Below are 7,323 nucleotides of genomic sequence, written 5' to 3'. Positions count from 1 at the left end.
TCTCTCTCTCACACACACACACACACACACACACACACACACACCCCAAACAAAATGCACCAGGACATCCTCAGCAAACTAAAGAACTGGCACTGACATCTAGTTCATCTCTACCAGTTTGCACGTTGTCTCTTTTTAATCATGCAGACTAGATTCCTTCCCCTGGGTTGTGTTTCAGTGTGCCTATCACTACTGTTCTGAAATCAGTAATACGCATATTCTAAATTTAGTTGTCATGTTAGTTACTTTTATCATTGCAGTGGCAAAATACCTAGTGAAAGCTGCCTGAGGAAGCCAGGGCTTATTTTAGCTCATTTTTGAGGGGATAATCCATTGTGTCAGGGAAGGCAGGATGGCAGAAGCATTTGGCAGCTGTTACATTGCATCCTCTGTTAAGAAAAGAGGTGAATTCTGATGCTCAGTTCACTTTTGGTCCAGAACCCCACTCCTCAGAATGAGGACACAGACGTTTTGAGTAGGTCTTCCCACCTTAGTTAACCTATTCGAAATTTCCTTACAGGTCTGACTCCTAGGTGATTCTGCATCCGTTGAGTTGTCATGGCAACCACTGTTAACCATCACATCTATTTTGTGCTGAAGTTGACCAGTTTTTAATGAACAAAAAAGTTCTCTTATATGATTTTTTTAAAAAGATTTATTTATTTATTATGTATACAGTGTTCTGTCTGTATGCTTGCTGGCCCAAAGAGGGCACCAGATCTCATTACAGATGGTTGTAAGCCACCATGTGGTTGCTGGGAATCGAACTCAGGACCTCAGGAAGAGTAGTCAGTGCTCTTAACCTCTGAGCCATCTCTCCAGCCCTCTTATATTATTTTTAACTTCATATTAATTGCACTTAAAAGATTCTGGATTATTCTTAACTTTTCAGTCCTGGACCAAATCTTCCTTTTATCATTGCCTGCTCTTCTGGAATGTCTTCCACATAGTTCTGTTGGCCTGTTAGAATAGAAAATATATTGAAAAGCCTTGGCTATCCTGAACTAATTTTGTAGATCAATCTGACCTTGAACTCAGAGATCTGCCTCCCTGTGCCTCTTGAGCACCACCACCACCTGATTTACAATATGTCTCAAACAGAGTTAATATGGTGTTCTGTCCATAAAGTTTATTCAAGCCATACTTTTGAGAGGCATATGTCATTACTATCTTGTAACCTGTATGTCTTGCATACAGAATTCTTATTTAATGGTTTCCACTTATATTTGGCTCATTTTCTTCAGTTCCAACTTGTGTATCAGTTAATTGAAAAGCAATTTTGAATACACTATCCAAAAATTGCATATTCAGCTGGCTTTATTGGCTCATGCTTATAATCCCAGCACTTGAGAGGTGGAGGCAGAGGCAAAGACAGAGGCAGAAGGATAACTGTTAGTTCAAGGCCAGCTTGGTCTGCATAGTGAGATCTAAGATAGCCTAGAGTTGCATAATGAAGTCATATCATAAAAACCTTAAACAAATACATAATGAGCCTCCATCTTGTAATTTATACTTTGACACCAATTTTTTCAGAGCTTTTATTACCATTGGAAATTTGTCATGTCATTGTCTGGTTCCTCCTCCGTTCCTTCTTCTTTAGAATATAACTATGAAAGGAAAGTTTGTGTCTTTTCTTAAAACACTAACTTTAACCATATTGGTTCAAAGTATGTAATTTATTTATGTGTGGTTAGGGGAAAGATGAATTTTCTGTCTAATTTGCATTGATACGTAATATGTAATTTATTTATATGTGGTTAGATAAAAAAGAATTTACTGTCTAATTTGCATTGATATCTAATATGCTAACATGTGTTATAAATCATCAAACAGCACAGTAAAAATAACTATCCACAGAAATGCTTATTCTTCAATTATTTTAGAACTGACTGGGTTTATTTATATTTTTCTGTTTTATAACATATCTTCACAAACAAGTTACAAAGTATGTTTCCTGAATCACGTGGGAGTAACTTACCTTGATCCATTACCTCTGAATACTTTCACGCAGTGGTTCTCAACTTGTGGGTCTTGACCCCCTTGACAATCTTATGTCTCGGAAAATATTTACATTACAATTCATAACATTAGCAAAATTACAGTTGTGAAATAGCAACAAAATAATTTTATGGTTGGGGTCACTACAACATGAGGAACTGTATTAAAGGGTTGACACATAGGGAGATTGAGAACTACTGCTTTAGAGTATATTTTCTATAAAGATGTTATTGCACATATACAATTATATAATAACAATTTTCATGATACAGATTTTTAATTCTACATTTATAGGTTACTCCTGTACAACTCTGTGTAAATTCTGGAATTTGGTGCTGTAACTCCAAAAATCAGGGAGCCTGAGAAATTTACATAAAAATTCCTTTTAATTCATTGAATGATCAGATTTGGAATCTGAGACCTTCCAAGATAGAGTAGTTTTTGTTTCTTTGTTTGTTTTTAAAATTCAACAGATTTTCCAATTCAAGCTCAGAAATGTTCTACTTTAAAAGTAAATGCTATGTCTAAGGCCTTAAAGATTTATCTCTGAATTAAGGGGGAAACTTAAAAATATCCTTTTTAATAAGATAAAACTAAGTTTCCAGAACCTGAAGGTATCTAGAACTAGTGTTTCCTGTACTTTAGAAGAGAAGTGAGCATCATTCAAAGAAAGAAAAGTTTAGGGTGACTGCAGCTTATTACCCTTATTGTTTCATCTATATTAGAAATTTCTATACTTGTGATGAAACAGGAATAAATTATCAATGAAGACAAAAGAACAATCTAAATGTTGAAGTCAGTAAGCAATAACTCAAAACTCAGTATGGTTAAGAAGCTTAGAATAGGGCCTATGAAATGGCTCAGTGGTTAAAGGTGCTTGCTGCCAATCCTGAAGACTTGAGTTTAATACCTGGCACCCATTAGTAGAAAGAAAGAACAGACTCCTGCACATTCTTCTTGGACCTCCACATCCAAACTCTGGTAAAGGTGGAAGGAGAGGAACCAGTCTCACAAAAATGTTCTCTGGCCTCTACTACTCAGCTGTATTTTGCATCCCTTTATTTTGACACGGGGTCTCACTATGCCACCAATGCTAGGCCCAGACTCAAGCCTTGAACTTGAAGTCAGTGTCTTAAGTAGTAGCATTACCACATCCAGCTTTAAAAAGGTCTTACCTTAAAAGTCTGTTTTCAAAGAATGTATCCTTTAGGGGAAAAAAAAGACAAAACAAATACAAATTAGGACAAATAAAAAATTAGGTAGTTCATTGTCAATATAAGTATATTATTAAAATGCTAAGAATTTTTAAATTGAGAGATATGGTATTAGGTAGAAACTTAGTTCTATGGAAGAAATGAAATGTAAAAGGTCTTTCTTTTTGTATTTTGTTAAAAGACAGCTGACTAGTTTTATAATGCATATAGAATTTAATATGTTATTGGAGTATTAAAGGGAGAATTAAAGTATATGACAGATATTTCAAGATTCTGATTTGCTTGCTAGTAACTTTAAATAAATTGTGGTAATTCGAGAATGCATATTGTGATCTATATGCCATTAAATTAAAACACTGAAAAATATTTTACTGAAACTAAGGCAATAAAAGATAAACAAAACAAATAAGGAACAGAAACAGAAGAAATAGGAAACATTTAAATGGTATTTTTGAACCCAAGCATTTCAATATTTACATTAAACATAAATGGACCAAATTCATCATTAAGAGTCAGTTTTAGAGTACATGAAGATTTAAGATCCTAACTAACCTATCTAGAAATCAGACATTTGAAATGAGTAGATTGAATTAAAGTTTTTACTACTTTCCATTTTGTATTTGGGAGTGAAGTTAGACTATATTATAATAGGTCATCTTCAAGTCCAAGAATAAAATAATCAGCAAAATAATTTGGGTAACTTACAGGTAGGTACTGTAGAAGTAGCTGAAACCTACCCTTGGGGAATTGTTTTTCTGTCTCTGTGTACTTTTTCTTACTCAATTTTAAAACTAAAAGTAACATAAAGTGCATTTTTCTTTTCTAAGGATTTACAGTGGAAAAAAGACTAAATAATTTTGATATTGTTCTACAAGACTTAAATATTTTGGTAATTCCTACATACTGCTCAATATTGTGTCACATTAATGTTATAAACACTATAAAATACATTAAGAATAACATATCTGTGTTCAGTTTAGATAGCATTTGATAGACTACTTTCCAAAACCTCTCTTTTTAAAGTCCTTTTTAAATTTTGATATGTATTGGAGGATTTAATCTTATATTATAGAAGCATAATCAGGAATCATTTCTATTTTAGTTGTAAGCCTATCCTCTAACAGCTGGGCAGTCTCCCAAGCCCCAGGAATCACTTTAGAGTGATAATATCCATCTTTCAGTTTCTCCTCTAGTCATTTTTCTTTATTGGTGTTGTGCAAGAACCATATTGGGGATTTCACCAGTTTAGAACCCTTAAACTGGATTCCCCAAAGTCATAAGTAGGTTAAAAAAAATTGTAATTTTGTATCTTCAGCCTGTTCATAATTATATTTTATCCTTGAATTTCAAATTGCTAAGTGGCTAATTAAATATTTGCATTTGGAGATAGCTGGAGCAAATATTCCCAGTCAATAAATACCAACATGTTTCTTGTAAAAATGAGTCTCAGGACAATCAAATGAAATTTTACAAAATCTTTAACATCAGTATTCTTTAGGTTCTTTTAAGATACTTGGTTTGTAAGTATGACCGGAATTCTCAAGTGTGTGAGGTTGTATTTGTCTCCACCTAAATAAGGAAGTTACTTCTTAAGTTAATTAGATGACTCGTAATTCTACTGGATGAGGGTAAAATTCAGAATCTCTAAAGACAAAGACACAAATTCAATGTATTTTAAATTACTTGGCCCTTCAGCTTATGTCTTTATTTTTTTTCTCTTGCAGGAAACACTGGTACCTTTAGAATACAGGAATGAGAGGCAAGGAAGAAAGGCCATTCATCATAAGAAGATTTGAATCACTTTGAAATTTTAAAGGAATGTAACACTTGCTGCTAAACTATCTTGGTCACCACAAGGAACAAAGTGCTTCAGAGTTAAATGGTAACCAGAGTTCTCCTATCATGTTGTCCACTAAAGTTTTAGGGCACTAGAAAGCACTCCTTTTGAAGTTTGAATATTGGCCAGACAACTGCCAAACTATGGAAGAAACTGTTGGGTTTTTTTGTTTTGTTTTGTTTTGTTTCAATTTTGGTTTTGGTTTTTTTGAGACAGGGTTTCTCAGCCTTGGCCGTTCTGGAACTTGCTCTGTTGACCAGGCTGGCCTTGAATTCACAGAGATCCACCCTGATTAAAGGTATACACCGTGTCTCAAAAAAAAAAAAAAATTGTTGCTAGTTTTATAATCATTAGTTCTATGATAGCAATCAGTTTTCCTGCTTTGGTGCTGGAGTTGGCCCAGCGTGTAACCGGATGTTCACTCCACCATTGGCAGGCATCCCCAGCCTGGATTTTTTTTTTTTTTTTGCTTTGTTTTGAGATGGGATGTGTGGTGTGTGTGGCGTGTATGTGTGTGTGTGTGTGTGTGTGTGTGTGTGTGTGTGTGTGTGTGTGTGTGTGTGTGTGTGTGTGTGTGAGATTGTGTGTGATTGTGTGTGAGTTGAGGTTGGTTTTGAACTCCTATCTTCTGAGTGCCCCACCACCGCTAGGTGCAACTATCTTTTAAGGAGGTAATCAGTAGTATTCCACAAAGAAAATAAGAAATGAACCCAATAACTGTTACTGAAATAAGAGAGAAAGGGGATTATTTCTATACTGTGGCTTTTGGTAGAAACAAACAAGAAATGTGGCACAGTCAGAAAACTGCTCTTATTATTTATTTACCTACTTACTTATTTTTGAGATAGGGTCTCGTCATGTAGCTTTGGCTGGCATGGAACTTCTAAATGCTGGGATTAAAGGCGTGAGCCATCATTCCCAGCTAGAAAATAAATAAACAAAGGTGACACCACCGCCTCTGCCCGCCTAGGAAATTGGTTTTCTCACAGCTTTACTCTCAGACTTCTTTGGTTCTTAATGTTTGTTCAAAGGAATTTTTAGGTTCTTTACTCAAGCTTCTTACAAGAGCATAAACTTAATGGAAAGGAATATGATCTATATTGTCTGTCGTTCAAACATGTTTTCCCTTTCCACCAAATAAGACCAATGCCTTAAAGATTTTGCACAATTACCTACTAAATTTTATTTTAGTTTCCTTACTTGATATCAGATCTGTTCTTTCATGTTTGAAGTTGTAATTTCATATTTATTTTCTTTTTGACCCTTTCTTCCTTTAAAAAAACAATAGAGCATCCAGAATAGAAAGAAAGAGATTTGGAGAGACTGTGAAGTTTTTCTTCTTTTGATATTTAAAAGACTGTTAGATGTCAAGCAAGGCTGAGAACACATTTGGAAAAACTTGGGATAATCAGTTTCTTAACTCTTGATCTTAGGCCAAAATTGTTTGAATGAATGTTTATAAAGATTCATATATTTGCAGCTTCTTATGGTGTCTGAACTATAACTTTGATTGTGGTCTGAGAACACAAGTGGGTGTTTGCATACGTGTTCCCACAGTTGACATCAGATCTACCTCAGGACTCTTCACCTAACTTATGGAGCATTGCTTTTGTTTCATTTCTGTTGTTGTATTAAAATACCCTGGCAAAGCCAACTTAGGGGAGAAAGGGTTTATTTTAAGTTCTCATTTTCAAGTAAGAGTCCATCGTTGCAGGAACTTGAATCACATCCCCAATCTAGAGCAGAGAGAAAATCAACACACGCATTCTTATGCTCAGCTCACATTCTCCAGTGTTCCGCAGTTCAGGATCTCCCTGCCTAGGGAATAATGCCACCCCCAGTGGGTAGGTTTTCTACCTCAATTAATGTACAGAGATATGCACACAGGCTAGCATGACCTGGACAGTTCCAGAAACCATTCTCAGGAGATTCTAGATTGTGTCAGTTTGTTGATAATTAAAATTGAACTTCCACAGGCAGTGGTTATCAGTTGAACCCAGATCTTGCCAGTTCATTGAGACTAGCTAGTTGGTTGGCCTTGTGTTTCCCTCCCAAGCCTTGGGATTATAGGAGGGCTGCCACACCTATACAACATTTATGTGGGCACTCTGAAGTTGAATGTAGGTCTTCATGCATACACAGCAAATGCCTTAACAACTGAGTGGTCTCTCTAATCCTAACTGTGTAGGCGTAAGTCACAAACAATGCCACAGCAGTTTGGAATTATAATTAATAGGGTAGTATTTATTTAAAGGGGAAAAAAACTTACAGATC

At 35.3% G+C, this 7,323-nt stretch overlaps 1 protein-coding gene across 3 annotated transcripts in view; it reads left to right on the top strand.

Annotated features, from left to right (window-relative positions):
• The window catches only part of Peak1 (pseudopodium enriched atypical kinase 1), a 230,639-nt gene that overhangs the window by 93,884 nt on the left and 129,432 nt on the right, over positions 1 to 7,323 (top strand). For all 3 annotated transcript variants that reach the window (XM_013346256.2, XM_026779029.1, XM_026779030.1), the window contains one exon: positions 4,937 to 5,094. The gene's annotated coding sequence lies outside the window, so the exon portion shown is untranslated. The remainder of the gene's footprint in view (positions 1 to 4,936; positions 5,095 to 7,323) is intronic.

Source organism: Microtus ochrogaster, chromosome 5 (assembly GCF_000317375.1).
Source record: "Microtus ochrogaster isolate Prairie Vole_2 chromosome 5, MicOch1.0, whole genome shotgun sequence".
Taxonomy (NCBI): Eukaryota; Metazoa; Chordata; class Mammalia; order Rodentia; family Cricetidae; genus Microtus; species Microtus ochrogaster.
The sequence above is the reverse complement of the archived record's forward strand: the minus strand, read 5'-3'. Positions and strand labels throughout refer to the sequence as shown.